We start from the raw sequence: 21,845 nt of genomic DNA on the forward strand, positions 1-21,845 counted from the left end.
TTTTTTTAAATTTTGAGTTCCAAATTATCTCCCTCCCTTCTTCTCCCTCTCCCTTCATTAAGAAGGCAGCAATTTGATATAGATTATACATGTGCAGTCATGCAAAATATATTTCCATGTTAGTCATGTTGTGAAAGAAAACACAGAGAAAATAAAAAAAAGAAAGATAAAGTTAAAAAAAAAGTATTATTCAGTCTGCATTCAGATTGTACCAGTTCTTTTTCTGGAGATCGATAGCATTTTTCATCATAAGTCTTTCGGAATTGTCTTGGATCATTGTATTGCTGAGAACAGCTATCATTCACAGTTGATCATCATACAGTATTGTTGTTATTGTATACCATGTTCTCTGGTTCTGCTGATTTCATTTTGCATCAGTTATGTAAGTCTTTCCAGGCTTTTCTGAGAGCATCCTGCTTGTCAGTTCTTATAGAATTCTATATAACTATAGTTTTTATAGTATTCTATCACAATCATATGTAACTTGTTCAGCCATTTCCCAATTGATGAACATCTTCTCAACTTACAACTCTTTGCTAGTACTAAAAGAATTGCTATAAATATTGTTGTGTACACACACACACACACACACACACACATATATCCTTTACCCCTTTTTAAAAAATCTCTTTGGGATACAGACTTAATAGTGGTATTGTTTGGTCAAAGGGTATCTATGGTTGTATAGATCTTTGGCCATAGTTTCAAATTGTTATTGTAGGCCAAATTGTTGATGAACTTCTTAAATTTGCTAGGCTATTCTTGTAACAATTGACACATAGTTCATAATCTCATTTAGCTGTCCTTACCTCATTTCCCAGGGTTTAAAGAAAACAATATAATCCTTTTGAAGATGAAGAAGATGAACCAACTGGTCATGCAGATGGCCCCATTCTCAATTCCTTTGAACTGGATGAACTTCCTTATCAAAAGCATTCTAGTCCTCCCAACGCTGGCAAAACCATTTGAGGAGCCAGTCTCCACCAATCCCTTTGACATGGATGATAGTGAGACTGGGAAAGAAGAGCTTATATCAATATCAAGGCATACTTTTTTTTTAAACTAAGCAGTGTGGCCACTTGGATGAAGTGGAAGTGCTGACTGAGAAATTGCAAGAACTGAAGTGCACATTAGTCATGCAGAAAGAGAAAACTAACTGATGGAAGCAAGCACAGGAATACCACCTGTGTCAGGGATGCTTGCTAGGCATGCTGAGAATGGGAGGAATGAATACTGGGGCTTCAAGTGGGGACAAATTAAGGTGTACATAGTTATGAAAAGGAATCTTCAATTTTATGCTACGCATTTTTACTGAGGTGTTTCCAATAATTTAATAAAAATGGGTACGTGAATGGGTAAATAAGCAAACAAAAAAATCCTGTTCTCTGAGTGTCCTCAGTTTAGAACAACAGTTGCTTCCAGAGCTTCTGTTCCACTGACATGGGATTTGAGAAACCGGGATAGTCTCCTGCAACACAATACAAGTCTTGGAATCAAGACAAGAGTGGCAACATTGTCACTCATTCCTATTGAATTTTGTCTTGGAAGACAAAATCATTCCAAGTTGGAACGCTGTTATATACTGCCCCTTTTAACTTTATATTATCTTTGTATTTGATAAGCTTTTTATCTATTTAAGCCATTGATATCAATATTTAAAAGGGTAGGGCTATGACATATCACTAGAAAAATTTCTTCACTATAGTTAGATAGATAGATAGATACTATTGTTCTACCAGCTATGTGCTCACATCAATGTCATTATCTAGCCCACATCTCACCACTTTTATATAATGATTTTTTTAATGCCTTACTCAAATCCAATTATTTTATTAATTCAGAATTCACTTAATCTACTAAACTAGGGCGTCCCCCTCTAAGGATTCCTTCTATTTTGCATGTATTTTGTGTGTGTGTGTGTGTGTGTGTGTGCTCTTCTGGCAAAGACTTATTACTTTTTTTTTTTATTATATCACCAGAACTTAATACATAGCCTGGCATATAACTGTATAATAAGTGCTAGTCAATAAATGGATTGATTATTCTAGCATAAACAAGAAAATGGAGTTAATTGACATGGCATTCTAAGCGATTTCATTTTGGTTTATCACATTAAAGAATTTCTGAGTTAGAAGTGACTTTACTAACCATTTAGTTCAATTCATACCTGAAAAAGAATCCTTGATATAACACTGAATAAGTAGTCATCTACTCTTCACTTAAAAACCAACAAGGAAAGGAAATGCACTGCCTTCAAGATAGTGCATTTCATCTTTGGACATCTGTAACTATTAGAGATTTATTTCACTACATTGAGCCCTGAATTTACATCTCTGCATTTTCTAGCTATTGGTCCTGGTTCTGCCCTCCAGGATTCCCTAGCTATCATCCTTAGCTAAATGTTCACAAAATGCCCATTTAATAATATATCTTAGAATTTAAGCATGAATTAGCATTAAGTTCTCTGCAGTCAGTTTGCACTTAAAGAATCAACTTTCTTCTCCCTTTTAGAAAGATGTTTATTTTGGTACTTACCCTGTCCTCATTGACTCCTCAAGGATTGTAGTCAGCCACGTTTGGAAAAGGAAGAATCAGAGAGCTTAGAGATCATTTGATACAATCTTGCTTCTTTTTTCTTTTCCTGTTTTTTTAAACATTAAGAGTACAAGGTTCCAAGAAGTTCCAAAGGTAGTAAGTATCAGAAAGGAGATTTGAACCCAAGAACTCTGTCTCCTGAGTCAGTGATTATTACAGTCTAAATTTCTTCATCCTTTTTAGGTTATCATTCAACTGGGATCAGAAACATGATAGCCATTTAAATCAAGAAGATGCTCTCTTACTTTTTCAATCTGATTATTTTCTATTTGTGTTTATTTTTTCCAGCTAGAAGTTAAACTATTGACTCTGCTATGCAGGTCGGTAGTTAAGGTTTTCAATGAAGTGTGACAAGAGTGAACCACCCTCAGGAAGCACAATTTAATCTGGTCAGAGATTGCTCATATGATACTGTTTCATAGGATAGATAGTTGTGTTGTCAGTAGTAAGCTTGGGGAATTTTACACATCACTGCATTCTCATCTGTTGCCTTCAGTGAGCCTAATCAGTTTATCCTGAAGACCCGCTATAAAAGTTATACTCATCCTTTCCTTTAATTTACTGGATTTCATGTATTTTTTAAAGCTCTGCCAACTCCAAAATCATGTCAAAAATCATAACACATTGTTTCAGGGGAGTGGGAGGACAGTAGGTTGTTTTTTTCTTAATTTGTTTGTTTTCTTATATTTCTTAGATATTTGAGATTTGTAAAAATTATAGGGAGAGAGTACAGTTATTGATAATGTTCTACTAAAAGAAAAGAAGAAAAGAAAAGTAGATAGCTGAAGCATATGAAAATGAACAGAAGGGAACAGAAGGAAGTTCATAAGGAAACACTGAAAAACAAGTTTCAAAGGTAACATGTTGAATTTAGTGCATTAAAACACAATTGAAATTATATTTAAATAAGCTATACATAATAGAGATCTGCAGTTTCATATACAGTCCTCTTTTTGCTACTGTTGGATATAATTTTTTTTCTGTGTTTATGATGTTCAGGATTTTTAAAAATAAAATTTAAAAAAGAAATATGTGTGGGAGGGAGGTTGGGAAAATAGGGAGGGATAAAGAATGGGTTTATGATTTCTTTAAAATAGATAACACCCAGGTGAGAAAACTCCTGCCACCTCAGGTAAGTATTTATTTTTTTCTGCAACTTGCACTCCTGACCTTAAAAGCCATATAGACCAACCTCTTTATTTTCTCTATTTTTTCAATAACAGTTTTAATTGAAATCTTGTGATATTTAGTACCTTCCCCATTCTTTTTTTTAAAAGTTTTATTGATGTTTTGATTTTACATTACATTTACTAAATAAAACAGGTAAAACTAATAATACAAGGACTAATACAAATACATGTAACACTTCATGTCTCTAGCATACCCCACCACACACACCTATTTAAAAAAAATAACAGAGATCTATTTTTTCCCTCATACCTCCTCACCCCATTGGGGGAAAAAAATAAATTCTTATGACAAATATGCATAGAGAAACAAAACAAATTCCCTTAATGGTTTTATACAAAAATATTTATGTCTCATTCTGAACCCTAAACCAATCACTTCTCTGTCACAGATATCACATTTAATCACTGATCCTACACCTCTGGTCCATGAGAGATATGATCTATTTATATTTTGCCTCTTCTTGGGACCCCACATAATTATTTTATTTTCTGTTATATATAATCTAGGTCTTTCAGTGCTAAATCAAAAACTGTTAGCCAATACAGCCCCCATACCTCTTTCTATATCATTTTTATGGACCTAGGAATTATGCTGTTTCATTGGCCAAATATCACATATTATATTTTAAATATATTAACCAATAATTACATAGCTCTTTTCTCATAATACTTATGAAGTAGTAATATAAGTATTGTCCCCATTTTAGACAAAGGATAACCGAGGCGCAGAGAGAAGGGAAGTCAAAATAATAATAGTTCAGATAAAATAAATGTCTTGAGAGGCAGTGTGGGTGAAGTAGACAGTGCACTGGACTTGAAGTCAGGAAGACGTGGATTCGAATCCTGCCTCAAACACTGACAAACTGTCTGACCCCAAGTAAAACACTTATAATCACTGAAGACCTCAGTTTTCTCACCTTAGAAAAAGAGGGGTTTGTACTCAATGATCTCTAAGGTCTCTTCCATCTCTGGATCTGATCGTATAATTCATGATCCTATGATTTGCCCCACGACATGTAATAAATGCGAATGCCAGGGATTTGAATCCAAGCCTTCTGTTTTGAAGTTCCCTATGTTTATAATAAACTGGCCTCCAAGCAATATTAAGCAAATTCATGTATTTTTTTTTGTATACTATGTAAAGGATAGAAGAAACATTTTGTTAATAATTTTTTAAATAATACTTTGCATTTGTGTAGTCTTTTGAATTTTTAAGCATTAATTCCTGCATTATTTCACTTGATCTTAATAAACTGTTAATATTCTCATTTTGTAGAGAAGGAAACTAGGCCCAGAATAACTAAATTGTTTAAATTTTAGTTTACAGAATTTGCTATTAGAACCAGAGCCTTCACCCCTAATATTATAAAATCCTATATCCTAATCTCTTTTATTTCTATGAACCCCAATTCATGATTCCATCCTGAGATCCCCTAATCATCAGAACCAACCCTTCTTTCTCAAATACTCAGATAACTGTAACTCATTGTTTTTCACTTCTCCATCCTGCAATTAATTGAAATTAGGCCCTTTGTCTCATCTACTCAGGCTATCTGACTTCTAGGCTATCCTAGAGGATAATTAGCTCATCAGTAAATTCTGCTTTGATATTTTAATGAAAGTGTTGGTTCTTGGCCTCCCCCCACCCAGCACCATCAAAGAAGGTTACAACGTGTCCCATGCCTTTCCAACCTGTGTGATTCTTACCCGTATCTTCCCATAAATCTTCCATAGACTATCAAAACAATTCATTAATGGCTCTTGTCTAAGACTTACATTATTCTCTGAGAAACAATGTAACAAGCAACTTTTCATTGCTTTCTCTCGATAAATGACCACCCCACTCCTTTTCTTACATGCCCTTGATGCTGTCTTTTATATTTGCTTCTTAACTGTAAATCATCATTGGTAATATGCCTCAACCTACTTACACAAACCATGTTTATGAGGTTTTCTGCTATCCTTTATGTTGCTTCCAGCACTTAGCACAGTGTCAGGTACATAATAGTTGCTTAATAAATGCTTAGTGACTAACTGACCAAGAATCTTCTTTCTTCTGAGATCATGTTAGTTCCATGACTTACAGCTGTACAAAAATACTGGGAGCACATGGTCATTAAACATTATAAAATACACCATGGTCAATGTCTTAGGGTTAAAAATATGGGTTTTTGTAGTGTGCTGGAGGTGGGAGCAACTTAGGGTGTTTGAAAGTGCTACAATATTTTCCAGAATCTATCCATGAAATTACTTAATAGTAAAGGTTTTAATATGCTAACAGGAAGAGTAGAAAGGAGAGGTTTGCCCTTTAATAGGGATGGTTGTCCCCTTATCCCCAATTAATGTGTTCATTTTAAAAATCATTTTCTACAGAGAATGCCCCATGTTTGTTGTTTAATCAATTCCTCAAGTAGAAATCTGGGAAGTTAACACACGTTAAACTGCTACGGGGAGATATTTTTGGCCAGCCGGCCCTTATGATATAAGGTTCCTACTACATTGGCAAGGAGGGTTGGTCCTCCTCTGATACTTGTCTGAACTCTCTTCTTTCTTTGGCCAGAATTGGGAGCAGTGCTGTTCTAAGAGTAACTATTGGATGTAATGAGATGACCTCATGCCCCACCTAGTGAAGATCACTCCTCTAGAGTAACCATTACCAGAAAAGAAGCCTGTTTCTAAATTCATAAGATTTATTTTTGCTGCTATCTCTTTCAGAGGGCAATATGCCCACAGGATATAACAGGAATATGATAAATAATCTTACTTAGTTTGTTTCTGAGGAACTGAATTGACAGCTATTTTCCTACTTCAAAAACAGTCACATATTCATTTCAGTCCATTCAGAATCATCACATGGAATTCACACACTTTTTCATTTTCATTAAAAGCGTTTAGAATAGTTCCTACTGCCAAGTATTATTGACTTTCCTGTAATATCCTATTTACATTCTGTATTCTGAATTTCCAGTCTCTCTATTAATAGTACTGTTAATAATGCTGCAATGTTTCACCTCTCTAATGCACACAAATATCCAAATGCATGCACATGTATGTATATGCATATATTAATAAGAATATATGTATATGTGTATGCATATACATAAACATATATATACATATATACATACATACACATATTTTAGTTAATTCATCTTTATGTTAGCAATTAGATTCTAAACATTCCAAAATTTGTTATGAATAAGCATGGTGGGGGTAAAATTTTCAGAATTATTCTATTTATAATTGTATTCCTTACCTATTTGAACACTTCCTATAGATTATTCCCACTTTTTATAGTGCTAGTATATCAGATAACATAGATCAGTGGTTCCTAAACTGTGGTCTGTGGACTCTAGTTGGACTCTTCAGACAGTTTTGGATCTGGTACAAAAGTGTGTTAGGAGTTCTTTTCTATGTCAAATTCGATTTTGTATTAATATCCCCTAAAATTAATTTTAAATGAATACCTAATAAAACTTACATGTTAGTAAGAATTTAAAAATGTGTATAATATGTATATATGTATATACATACAAACTGTGTATGTCTATATCATATTATATATAAATTAAAATGTATGCATAGTATATTTGCTTTCTTAGAAGTCTTAGTGCAGTTTTAAGCTTTAGTAGCTTAAAATTGAACTAAGACTTTTAATGCATCCTGTATTTATTTTTCTATATGCCTGTTCTATATCACCCCCTTCCCTGATATAAGTTTTATGAGGGCAAGAATTTTTATTATTATTATTATTTTGCTTTGGGATACCTAGTGTGTAGCACAGTATTATAGTGCCTTAAACAAAGTAGATGCTTAATGTTTGCTGAATTTGAAATATATCAAAATGGAGGTTATTGAATATATATAGGGTATACAAATATATACTTATTCATATGTACTATGTATATACAATATACATTGCACTCTACATCACACATACACACAGATACTTATATCCACACATACACATGTATGTGTTTAGTTGTTTCAAGTCATATTCAAATCTTTATGACACTTTTTGAAGTTTTCTTGGTGAAGATGCTGAAATGGTTTGCCATTTTCTTCTCCAATGGATTAAGGCAAACAGAACTTAAGTGACTTACCCAGGTTTACACAGCATGTAAGTATCTGAGGCTAGATTTAAAATCTAGTCTTCTTAACTCCAGGCCTGGCACTGTATCCACTGAGTCATTTATCTACCACAAGCATACATAATGCCTAATACATGCATACACACATACATTCATACATACATATATGTTTGCACGTATATACATATGTACACACATTCAGTTGTTTAGCAGGGAAAGGGGGGATGAATTTTTAAGAGCAGACAAAGAAAATTTCATATTCCTTCCTTTCGGAATCCTCCTCAAGTGGTAGGATTGCAGCAACAAATGACAAAATTATTATAATTGGAAACAACAGAAGGCTCTTTTTATCTTCATTAATAATTAATTTATGTATAACCAGGTCAGTCATTGGTGCCAAGATGATATGGTGATTTAAGATTCAATTAGTTGCTGTCAGAATAGAAAACAATGAGCTTAGAGGAATAAAATAATATTTTCTCATTAGTAGAGAAGTATTGCTGTGTAATAGCCTGCCCATGGGCTTAGACAAGAGCTTTGGCTGCATACTTTGTTAATTATATTTTAGAATTTTTGATACAAATATAATTTGGACAAAATAAAGACAAGGTTTTCATTAGATTTAGTAGTTTTTGTTTTAATAATTAAATTGATAGGAGGAAATAGCATGTGATTATCACCATCTTATAAACACATAGTTGATTCTAATAGTTTTAACACATATATTTGTATGCCAACATTTTATTGGGGGAGGCTCACTTTCTAGGGGAGGGATCATTGTATCACAGAATAATAGATTTAGAGCTGAAAGGAACTTTAGAGACCCTTTAGTTTAATATACTCATTTTATAGCTGAGGAAATGAATCTCAGAGATGTTGAGTTTTATGCCAAGGTTGGACTTGAATCTAGGTCTTCCTGGGTGAAAAAAAATATATTAATAAATGAAGGCAAGTTAAAATCAAAATGAAGATATCATTGTTTAACATTTAGTAAATATTACATATATAGTGTGTATATATGTGTGTATGTGTATATACACATATATACACATATAATGTATACATTTATTTATATGTGTGTATAAACAAGAAAAAAGCCTAACCTAAATCCTTCCTTTGGCTTTTGATTTCTGTATTATTATCCTTTAAGTTGAAGATGGTACGATAGGAGAATGCTCTAGATTTGTGGATTCTGGATTCTTGTTTTGAATATTTAAATATTTCTTCTAAGAAATTATCATGCATCCAACTGCCCTCTGTTCTCTTCTTCACCTCTAACTTCATCTTGTCTTGGCTACTTAATATCTTAGGCAATTCATTTCCCTTCATTGAACCTCAGCTTCTTCATCGGTAATGTGAGTGCCAATTAGAATGCAGGCACTATTAATCAACAAGCACCTATTTAATGCCTACCATGTGTCAGGAATATAGTTAAATCCTGGTTCAGTCATTTATTAAATTGGGTAACTCCACGGAATTCCCTTGATCTCTCTGAGCTACTGTTTCTTCATCAGTGATATGAGGATATTGCTAGCATTACCTACCACTCAGGTTTGTCATGAAAAAAATGCAAACCTTAAAATTCTATATATAGGGTATTTCCAAAAGTCTTGGTGTGGTTTTAAGCCTTTATAGCTTAAATAGTATTTAAGCTATTTATTTATGTAATACTATATATATACATATATATAAACATATTTTATATACACACATAATATATTATTTTTATATTGAGGCTAAATGTTATATATACATACACACATATGTAAAAACTTTAAGGGTCACAAATTCTTAATAGCTTCAAACTGCACCAAGATATTTGGGGACATCCAGTATATACATGTAAGCTATTACTCTTAATTTCTTCTTTCCTGTCTGCTAGTACTTCCCTACCACCAATTATTAGCACAGCAACTAATTGAGCCTGCTCCTGTTACGTCTTCTCCACATGTATCTAGCCTGGAAGAACTGTTTCATAATGCCGCTTCAGCCTGGGACTTCTGAATGTAACAAATGTGTGAATCATTTTGGAGGTCATCATTCTTGTGGAAAGTACACTGGTCTTTCCCTTGTCAGGGAGAGAAGTAAGTATTGTGGAGTAAAATGTGTTGCTAGATAGGCTAGAAGTAATGGTGCAGCCAAACCTTGTGTCCTATAGTAACGCTGATGGATTGACTCCCTTGATCATATGAATAGTAGTGCTTTTTTTGACATTTCCTTCAAATCCTTGTCTTTGGCTTACAATCAAGTAAATAGTATCAGAATATAGATGGAAGGGAAAAGGAACTGGGCACCAAATAGCTATAAATAAGGAAAATAAGCCAAAATATGCCTTGTGATACAAGCAGCCCCATATCATTCCACAACAGTTCTGTCCAAACATTTCAAAATAGAATTTATTTAAAATATAGCTATTCTTACCTAAGGAGAGTATTATCCTCCAGGCATCATAAAATTTATTATTATATGTTATAAGATATTTTACTTTCTATGGTGATAGAATGTCTTTTTTTATCCCTGCTAGAACAAAGTTTTATTCAAATGTATGTGCACGCACATGCACACACACACACAACATACATAGCCTTGTTTTTACTTTAAACATTCAACACTGTATTTTTTTCTCAGCAAAATATATTGTGTGTAGAACTCACATGGCAGACCTAGAAGCAATGTATGAAAATTGGTGGGTATGGGGAGATCAGATATCAGCTGAATATTAATAAAATTGCTATCAAGCCCCAGAAATGGAAATATTTGCTTTAAGGGAAAGGTTGGGGATGACTTCCCTCTCATTTGATATTTTTTTTAGCAGAGGCTGGATAACCACTTGTTGAAGATATTGAAAAATGAATTTATTGTTTTTATAGGTTTTTTGTTTTTATAATGTTTGAGTTCCTTTCCAACTATGTATTATAATTCTATGATATTATATTGACACTTTATTGAACTATCTTGGGAAATACTGGTACTCTTGTGGCTAGTCACATATACTCTTTGGATTGAACAGAACCTGATGTACTTAAGGTTATACATACATAAAATGGGATATATTTTCATACACATAAAAATTGTAAATTATGTGACATCTTTTTGACAAATCATAAAGCCAAATACGTGAAATTTTACTGTTTCCAAGTTGATTGTAGATCTATAGCTTGGAAGGTGGCTGGGATCTTAAATTCTTCTAATCTAACCACTTCATTTTTACAGATGAAGAAACCAAGATCCAAAGAGGAACCTACTGTATCCCTATGTCTCATCGTGGGGTAGATGTAACACTGGGTCCTTGAATACCATGTTTGCAAGGTAGATAGTTTGTATGTCTAAACCCGGAAATGAGAGCTGTGACAGCTCTCTTATATCAGCCTACCTATATTCAGAGAGGCTACTCATGATGTAATAACTTATTTTGACCATGATAACTTCAGGAGCTAAGTCTACTAAACTTGGATGTGCTATTATCTTTATCAGCAAAGAGTTATCCATACTTACAAAGCCATCATGTTGAAGTTCAAAACATGCCCCAATGCAAAAACAAAAACAAGGACAAGAACAAAAACCTGATAAGGACTAAAATTATATTCTAACACCTCATTGTTGTGTGGAAGTGATCTTGTATTTTTGAGAAGTATTTATGTTTGGTACAAGCTTTTGCAGGTCCTAACAAAATGAAAAATCTTTGGGTTCAGCTTTGCAACATACTCTTTAACATCTGAAGGATGCCCTTAACAATGGCAACTCATAAAACAGATATATATTGATCAAAATTTTTCAATAAAATAATTTTCAGAATATTATTGTTAAGTGGAAACATGGTAAAAAGAAAAACAATTTTTGGGGGAGAAAAATCAGGCCAGAAAAGTATTTAGTCTATAATTCCATCTTTACTACTTACTAGCTATGTAACTAGGTGGTATAGTTGATAGTGTACTAGACAAGACCAGGAAGGCTGGGGTTCAAATTCTCCCTCAGACACTTATTATATGTGTGGACAATAGTAATTCTTATTTACCATGGTTGTTCTAAGGATTAGATAATATATGTGAAGGGCTTTACAAACCCTGAAGTGCTATATAAATGCTTTATTTTATAATACATTGTAATATGCACACACACATATATATACACATAAACATATATATACATAAATATATATAACATAAACATAGATACACACATGTATGTACATTCTTTATGTGACCCTGAACAAGTCATATTGTATGACATTGTTTTGAATTTTATTATGTTACATTGTGTTATGTTATATCATGTCATATTATGTTATAACCTGCCATGCCCTATTATACTATATTATTGTTTTCATGTGACATTGAATAATTTGTTTCATTGCTTAGGACTTAAGTTTCCTCATCTGAAAAAAATAGGGATCATAATGTTGGTTCCACTGTTGTTAATCTAATCAGATGACGTTTTTGAAAGTTCTTGAAAGCTATAAAATGATATACAAATGTAAAGTAGCATTATCATCTGTAAGCTCAATGTGTCATTTAATTTTTATTTTAGTTCACTGCTTTGGAACTCAACAGAAGTAATTTAAAAATTAACTTTATTGCTTTTGTTTTATACTTCCATCAATCATTTTTTCTGTAATTAGACACCTCTCTACCAACTTACAGAGAGGCAAGTTTCTGCATACGCATGTAGAGATACTGGTTTAAAATTATATATGCTCATATATTTAGCATGTATTCACATATTATTGTCTTTCACTTTCAAAGATGTAATTACTGATGATAATGTGTATGTGCAGTTCTACTGTGTGTCATTGAATCTGCAAGTGCATGTGGCTAAGAGCCTTTTCCATACTGTGTGTGTGGTAGGATAGTCCTCTGCTTTGTAGCTGCAGGTGCTATTTGCAGATCCTATCTTCAGTAGACAATTTAAATGTTAACTATGGGCAAGGAACGTAGATTAATATAGCATCAAAGAAGTTTAACAGTAACCAAAGCCGTTGAATAGAAAACTGGAGATTAGTATATAAAACTGAATTAATGTAGATTCAAAAGATTTGACAGATTTCTAAATCTCAGATACCTTGAAGTTCAGTATGACTCCCAAGAATATGCTTTCTGGACGTTGAAACCCCAACACCATATGGATACCAAGGAAGAATGAAAAGATGGACAGATGTGTGCTTTTTATTTGAAATGAGAGGGCTTATGTGAAGAAGTCAAAGGGGATAAGCAGGGCCAAGGTACTTGAAGTGAAGATAGAACAGCCTAGAAAGAAAAGTTTTCAATAGGTATTAGAAAGAGAAAGAATAGGAAATTGGTTTATGATCCAAGAGAACTGTTAGTAGGGGAACTAAAGGGAAGTCATTTCATCTCTCTGGGCTTCAGTTTCTTCTTCTGTAAAATGAAGTTTTTTTCCCTAATTCATAGAATAAAACAAGCATTTCTACAACATAGTATAATAAAAAGATGATCGCACATGAAACTACAACTCTACTATGTATAACTTGCTATTCCTTTTAAATATACAACAAAATAATTATGTAAATTTCTTTTTTCTTTTTTCCTTCCCTCCCCCTGCATGTATACGTCTACATATATGTACATATATGTAGACATATACATAGACATATATGTAGACATATACATACACATACATTATTCTATGAATACTTCTATTAGTTCTTTCTCTGGATGCAGATGCTGTCTTTCTTTACATGTCCTTTATAGTTAATTTGGGTATTTATGATAGTCAAAATAAATTGTTTGCTCAAAGTTGTTCCTAAAACAATATTACTGTTACTATGCACAATGTAGTCTTGGTTCTGTTCATTTCACTCTTCATTATTTTGTGCAAGTCTTTACATGTTTTTCTAAGATCATTGAGCTCATCATTTCTTATAGCACAGTAGGATTCCATCACAATCATATACTACAACTTGTTCAGCCATTAAAATGAAGGTTTCGAACAAGAATGATCTCTAAATTCCTTTCCAGATCTAGAAAGCCTGTGTTCTTATGAGAACAGAATTATAGCACTCGCTTTGGATCCCTCAGTAAGGTAATAGTAAGAGAGCACCGAGGGCACCTGAATTCATTGGTACTGTGGAACCAGAGGTAAAGGAGCTGAAGGGAGGTCACAGCCAAAGAAAGTTTATTGGTTATCTGAGGTGAATGTCAATATAGTGCTGGTGATGGCTTATGGAAACTGAATGCTTGCACTGCTGTACATTTTGGGGAAGAGGGAGACCATACATATTTCTATGATGTTCTAAAGAAGCCCTTCCATACTTGTGGGAAGTAACGCCCCTCAAGGATCTGAAAGAAGAGATTAATATTGGACTGTCCAAGGTCTAGGAGAAAAATGTGTGACCTCCAGGTTCTTGAAAAGGATGATGCCCAACTATTGAAGCTAGATAGGTGAGAAAACCAACATTACTACAACTATCTCTAATGGATTACTGTTCAGGATGCCATCAGTGACTGGGAGATCTTATTAACATGTAGAAGGCCAGCATCTTCCTTCTAACTTCTACTCCTATCTGCTGGTTCTTCAAAACACAAGTATGCTCTTTAAGGGTGTCCTCAAGGCCTTCATTAGTACCCTGCTAGATTTGAGATAGCCCAAAAGGGGACTAGAATCTTTGGCCAGACTGAATATCTGTACTATCAAGAAACATTACATGGCAATGGTTGTGAAAAACATATGGCCAGAGCTCCCAGAGGCAATATCACTTATAAGCTTAGGGCCTAACAACTGCACAGTTAGATGGCACAGTATATAGAGTTGTATACTTGGAGATAGGAAGAAGTAAATTCCAGGTTTAGATGCTTCTTAGCTGTGTTGCCCTGGGCAAGTCACTTGAACTCTGTATGCCTCAGTTTCATCATCTATAAAGTGGAGATAATACCTACCTTCTAGGTTTTTTGTGAGGATAAAATGAGATAATATTTGTAAAGCACTTTGCAAAACTTAAAAGCACTATAGAAATGTTAAGTATTATTATTAACATAGGAAAGAAGGAAGGAAACAAGCATTTATAGAACTTACTGAGCACAGGTACTGTGCTAAGCACTAAGGATACAAATACAAACCCAAAGAAAGATAGTCTCTGCCCTCAATGAGCATATATTCTAATGGTGGTAGATAACCCACAAAAAGGAGCCAAGAAGATTCCCACAAAAAGAACCTGAGGAGAGGGGACAAGGTTTTTTTTTTCTTAATTAATTAATTTTTAGTTTTCAACATTCACCTCCACAAGATTTGAGTTCCAAATTTTCTCTCCATCTCTTTCCTCTGCTGCCTCAGGATGGTGCCCATTCTGAATATCCCTTCCCCATCCCAATCTGCCCTCTCTTCTATCACTTCCCTTATCTCATCCCCTTCCCCTTCTATTTTCCTGTAGGGCAGGATAGATTTCTACACCCCATTGTCTGTATATCTTATTTCTCTGTTGCACATAAAAACAATCTTTAACATTCATTTCTAAAACTTTGAGTTATAAATTCTCTACCTTTCTCCCTCCCCACTTATCCTCATTGAGAAGGTAAGCTATTCAATATAGTTTATACATGTGTAGTCATGCAAAACACTTCTGTAATAGTCATGTTGTGAAATACTAACTATATTTTCCTCCATCCTATCCTGCTCCACCCTTTACACTATTCTCTCTTTGAATTTGTCCCTCTTCAAAAATGTTTGCTTCCGATTACTCTCTCCCCCAATTAGCCCTCTTTCTATCATGTCCCCTCTTAACTCCTTTCCCCCTATTTTCCTGTAGGGTAAGATAGATTTCCATACCCAATTGAGTGTGTTTGTTATTCTTTCCTTCAGCCAAATCCAATGACAGTAAGATTCACTCATTCCCTCTCACCTTCCCCCTCTTCCCCTGTATTGTAAAAGCTGTTTCATGCCTGTTTTATGTGATATAATTTACCTCATTATACTTTCTCCATTTTTCCTTCTCCCAGTATAATTGTCTCTCACCATTTAATTTTATTTTTTAGATATCATCCCTTCATATTCAACTCACTCTGTGCCCTCTGTCTATATTTATATTCCCTCCATCTACCCTAATACTGAGAAATGTCTCATGAGTTACAAATATCATCTTTCCATGTAGGGATGTAAACAGTTCTATTTTAATAAGTCCCTTACAATTTCTCTTTCCTGTTTACCTTTTCATGCTTCTCCTGATTCTTGTATTTGAAAGCCAAATTTTCTATTTATATCTGGTCTTTCCATCAAGAATGCTTGAAAGTCCTCTATTTCATTGAATTTCCATATTTCCCCCTGATGGATTATACACAGTTTTTCTGGGTAGGTGGTTCTTGGTTTTAATCCTAGCTCCTTTGACCTCCAGAGTATCATATTCCAAGCCCTCCAGTCCCTTAATGTAGAAGTTGCTAAATCTTGTGTTATCCTGATTATGTTTCCAAACTTTAATTTTTTCTTTCTGGCTGCTTGCAATATTTTCTCCCTGACCTGGGAACACTGCAATTTGGCTATAATATTCCTAGTTTTCTTTTTGTGATCTCTTTCAGGAATTGATTGGTGGATTCTTTTAATTTCTATTTTACCCTCTGCCTCTAGAACATCAGGGCAGTTTTCCCTGATAATTTCATGAAAGCTGATGTCTAAACTCTTTTTTTGATCATGGCATTCAGGTAGTCCAATCATTTTAAGTTCTCTCTCCTGGATCTATTTTCCAGGTCACTGTTTTTCCAATGAGATATTTCACATTATCTTCTATTTTATTTTATTCTTTTAGTTTCATTTTATAATTTCTTGATTTCTCATAGAGTCATTAGCTTCCATTTGCTCTACTCTAATTTTTAAGGAATTATTTTCTTCAGTGAGCTTTTGGACTTCCTTTTCCATTTGGTCAATTCTGCTTTTTAAGGCATTCTTCTCCTCATTGGCTTTTTGGACCTCTTTTGCCATTTGGGTTAGTCTATTTTTAAGGTGTTATTTTCTTCAGTGTTTTTTGGTCTCCTTTAGAAAGCTATTGACTCGTTTTTTTGTTTTTTGTTCTTTTCATGATTTTCTTGCATCACTCTCATTTCTATTCCCAATTTTTCCTCTACTTCTTTTACTTGCTTTTCAAAATCCTTTTTGAGCTCTTCCATGATCTGAGATCAATTCACATTTTTCTTGGAGGCTTTGGATGTAGGAACTTTGACTTTGTTGTATTCTTCTGGTTGTATGTTTTGACCTTCTTTGTCACCAAAGTAAGACTCTATAGTCTGAGGTTTTTTTCCCACTGTTTACTCATGTTCCCAGGCAATTACTTGACTTTTTTTTCAACTCTTTGTAAAGGCAGGGCTCTGCTATTCCAATGTTGAGGGTGTACTGTCCCAAGCTTCATGGGTTTTGTGCAGCTATTTTCAGAGATACCTCTAGGGACCAGTAAATTTTCAGTTCTTCCAAGGTGGTATGATTAAAGGAGAGGTGTTTACTCCTTTCCTGGATTGTGCTCTAGTCTATGAGTGACCACAAGCACTCTTTTCTGCCTTGGAACTGGGAGAAGGATTTTCTTTCCTCTCCTGCCACAAGCTCCACCACATCAGGGTTCCTCTTCACCCTAGGACTGCCACCTAGGACTGTGACCCAGATCCAAGTAGGGGCATAGCATGTGAATCCCAAGTAAGGATTCACATAGAATCCTGCCTCAGCTCCAGCAAAGAGATCCCTTCCATCACCCTCTAATCAGCAGCACGATCCCCCCCACTGCCTCTGGGCTAGAAGCTCCAGAAGCAGCCTCCATCACCACTGCCTGGAGGCTGAGCCAGGGCTGGGCCAGACTGCACTCCTCTCTCATCCAGGTCCAACAGACCTTTCCTACTGACCTTCCAAGTTTTCTTTGGCATTTGTGCATTGAAAAGTCTGGAAACCGCCACAGCTACCAGTGATTGAGTCCCCTGAGGCCTGCTCCAGGTTCACTAGGGCTTTGTCTTTGCTGAACTGTGCTCCTTTCCCAGCCTGGGGCAACAGACCTTTTCCATCAACCTTCCAGGTTTTCTTGGATTGGAAATTTGTTTCACTCTGTCTTTTTGTGGGTTGTGCTGCTCTTGAATTTGTTTAGAGTCATTTTTGCAGGGATTTGTAGGGGCTTGGGGGAGAGCTCAAAGAAATCACTGCTTTTACTCCACCATCTTAGCTCGCCCCTGCCACAAGGTTTTGAAGTCCTGAAAGTCAAGAACAGAGCCAGGAGGCAAATAAAGATTAACCAGCCTGGGGGCCCCTCCATAAAATGTAGACCCCAGAAGGAACTCACCAATATGAGAAAGGAGCCAGCCTGCTCAATGGATATTACAGAGTAATAATACTGTGGGCTTTGTTAGATGTTCCAGGGTGAGGGAAATTCCACAATGAGATAGCAGCTAAGACATGATTTTGATGTCAAGAAAGTGAGAGGCATGGTCATGAAGAGAAACACTCACCTGAAGTTTCTTCCCCAACAAATATCTAGATCACCTATCTGCCTTCCAGACAGAAAAGCAATAGAGATAATAAACATTTCCTAGTGGTGAAGAGATTTAAGGATAACTATACACCAGAGAGTACCCCTCTGAATGAAAGTATGGATAGCTATAACCAATATGGCCCAGTCTCAGTACAGAGGGAATTCTCTCTGGCAGAAGACACTGTACTACTGGAATCAGTGTTGATATAATTATGCCCCAAATTTTTGAAATGTATACCTGAGCTGTTAACAGACTTGGGTACTATAAGGCACTCCTCACTCCCTAGACCTTTTCTGGAGTTGAATGCATGTTTATCCTCTGCCCATGTCACTCTCATCTTAACCCTGACTCTTTTTTTTTATCATGGTTATTTGTTGACCTCCCTCCAACTTTCTTTTATTTTATATGGGGAGATTGGGGGTGGGGCAGTTATAATAGTAGAAATGAAAACTAGAGAGTACCTATTTTTATAAATTGTTGGGTGGGGACTATCTTTTTCATGGGCAATTAATTTAACATTATGAAGCAGAAGTGAATACAGGGGCTGGGGTATTCTACTTAAAACCAGGTCCTTTTGAAGTTATGGTGTGTTCACTAGCCTGCCCTACCTTTTTTCCACCTTGTGTTTTATTCTAAGACTAAAATTTTATTCAAGGGGACTATTGTGATATTGACACTCATTTCATATTTCCCTCAATGAATCACAGCCCTGGGTTAATTTTAGAAACTCATTATTTGATGAGATAAAAACCGTATAAAAAAGTATAATATGTAAGTGTAGTTGTTGGTTAGCAGAAGGAATATCAAATAAATACAAGATTAGTAATTCCACTGAGATAAACAACTCATAGATGAAGAAACTCCCATAGGTCTGTTTGCCTTCTCTGAAATTTCTAATCTTTGAGAATTGCCTAGAACCTAGAACACTGAGAGTAATATGCCCAGGGTCATATTGCCAATATGTGTCAGAAGCAAGAATAAAATATCAGTTTTTGTGGCTTTGAGGTTGTCTTTCTATTCATTACACTGGGCTGCCCCTCAAGAGAAATATAGGCATTTTAATATAGATAAAAGGTACTTCTAGAATATTATTTAACATTTTAAATCTTGAAACTCTTATTTGATCAAGAATAGGTGACCCATATGTCCCATTATGGATGAAGGAAGAATATATTTTAATTCCTGGGCCCTCTCTTCAAGCCAATTTTTCTATACAGGAGAATATTTCTCTTTCTTATATCCACAGCCTTCCTTATCATTGATAGGTGATAACCTAATCATGATTTAAGTATAATTGCTAAGGTTGTTTGCTTAAAATATCACATTCACTGTTGGGCACAGGGTCACAAATTGCATTATCCCATAGTTATGCTAGAAGGCTGTTTGATCTTTCAATGTCTGTAATTAGCAGATATTACTTCTAGGAGAGGAAATACCTTCAGGCATTATCTACCATTCCTTTAATAATAAGAGAGGATGAAACCTCCTTGAGAGGAGAGATTGTTTCATTCTCTATGTGTTCATCCCCAGTTTCTAGCTGTACCCAGAATATAAATGCCTAATAAATACTTGTTGATTGATTGATTGATAGGAATAAATGACAATTAACACAACATTGCAGACCTCCTAATGCTTTAAATCCGGAAGACTAGTGAGAAGCTATGTGCTGTAAAAGCACTTAGAATCAAGAGATCTGTATTCAAGTACTTATTCTGCCAAAGTATAACCTGTGAAAATCACATAGTTATCTAAGCCTCAGTTTCCTTATCTGTAAAAAAAAAAAGGAACCAGCAAATTAGGGATAACTACAGTCACTTTGCAAATGCTAAAGCAAATAAATGTAATTGAAATAGCAGCTGACCAGAACTGTAGGAATCTGCTAATTGCAGATCAAGTACATTTGAGTATGTAGGAGGAGCAGCTATCTGGAGAAAAAAAGGAAAATATATTTTTTAAAAAATAGTGATCAGGATCTACCAGTAACTTAGCCCCCAGGGCTATGAACAGGCATCTTACCTTGAGCCTTTGGACCAAGTACAAAAAGGAATTTAACATCTCATTTTCAGCATCTGTGAAATGTGGAGGGATAATTTCAGTGAACAGCAGAAATTGTTTTGTTTCCTTCAGATTTGCATAGCAATTACCTCACAAGCACTTTTTGAGCTAAGTAGTAAATGCTTAGTAGTGAAGGCTTAGATGGCATGCTATCATATTTGTGGGTGACACAAAACTGAAAGGGAGACATAGCTAAATGACAGAATTTGTTTTCAAAAAGCTTTTGACAGGCTAGGATGATGGACCAACTAGACAGTTAACAAGGATAAATGTCTAGTTCTATATTTAGGCTCAAAAAAACAAACTATACTGGTAAAATATGTAGCTAAAAAAAGTGAAGACTTGGGAGTTTTAGCCTAGTAATCCAAATCCAATAAGAATAATTGTATTATGTTATCAAGAGTATGATGAGGGATCCCAAATAGTGCATGCCACTATAGGTTGTTTTAATAGAAGCAGAGTATCCTGGATAAGAGATAAGGTAATCCTGTTCTACTCAGTCCTGTATAGACAGCCATAATATTCTGAGTGACAGATTTGACAAAGCTGGAGGATGTCCAAAGTATGACAGAATAGTGAAGGAACTCAAGGATCCTTTGAAGAAATGAAGAATCTATAGCCATGATAAAAAAAGGACTTGGAGAGCTCTCTTCAAGCGTTTATAGGGCTCTCATTTAAAAGTTGAATTAGTCTTGTCCTTTTGGGACCCAGAAGAAAGAACAAAGAACATTTATGGAAGTTTCAAAGAGAAAGAAGTCCATGAAGAGAAATTTTTTTTTTAGGAATTAGGGCTATTCCAAAGAGGAACAGGCTACTTCAGTACAATTCCTCTCACTGAGGGTCTTCAAGACGAAGACTTGATGCTGATTTATTCAGGAATTTTGCAGAAGTGAGTCCAAGTTGGACTAAGTGGCCTTTAAATTCCCTTCCAATTTGAGTTTCTGTGATCACAGAATTATTTGTAGGCAGTCTAGCATTCAAATTTCCTGAATCTTAACCCAGTGCTTTTAGAAATATACTGCATTTCTTCTCTTTAATAAAAACAAAACAAAAAAAATCTGTAATTCATTACAGCCTCCATCTTTATATTATCGGGCACCAAGAAGCCCTTAGTTTCTTTATCTGTAAAATGAGATGGTAGGATTAGAATTCAAGATGTCAGATGGCTTTTATAGACCTTTTACAGTCCTCATATCTAATTATATAAAATCCTTTCTAAAAATCATTGCTCTCCTAGGAAAGGGAATTTTGCATATTGGCAGTTCTGCCAATGGAAAGAATAGTGTAGCAGATAATCAATGGATGACTAAACACAGGTTGAAACATTCCTGAGGGTGGTCCTGGTAGGAATTGAAAGATATTTTAAGACACATAAACCTAGACTCACTGAAGTTCTCTCCTCTTCCCCCTTCTCCCTCTATACACACACACACACACACACACACACACACACACACACACACACACACACA

The 21,845-nt window shown here is 35.0% G+C and overlaps 1 pseudogene; it reads left to right on the top strand.

Moving 5' to 3' along the window:
• LOC114033890 overlaps positions 1 to 14,605 on the top strand; it is a 68,782-nt pseudogene extending 54,177 nt beyond the window's left edge.
• The last annotated feature ends 7,240 nt before the right edge of the window (positions 14,606 to 21,845 follow it).

This window comes from Vombatus ursinus, unplaced genomic scaffold (assembly GCF_900497805.2).
Source record: "Vombatus ursinus unplaced genomic scaffold, bare-nosed wombat genome assembly UNPS02007612.1, whole genome shotgun sequence".
NCBI lineage: Eukaryota > Metazoa > Chordata > Mammalia > Diprotodontia > Vombatidae > Vombatus > Vombatus ursinus.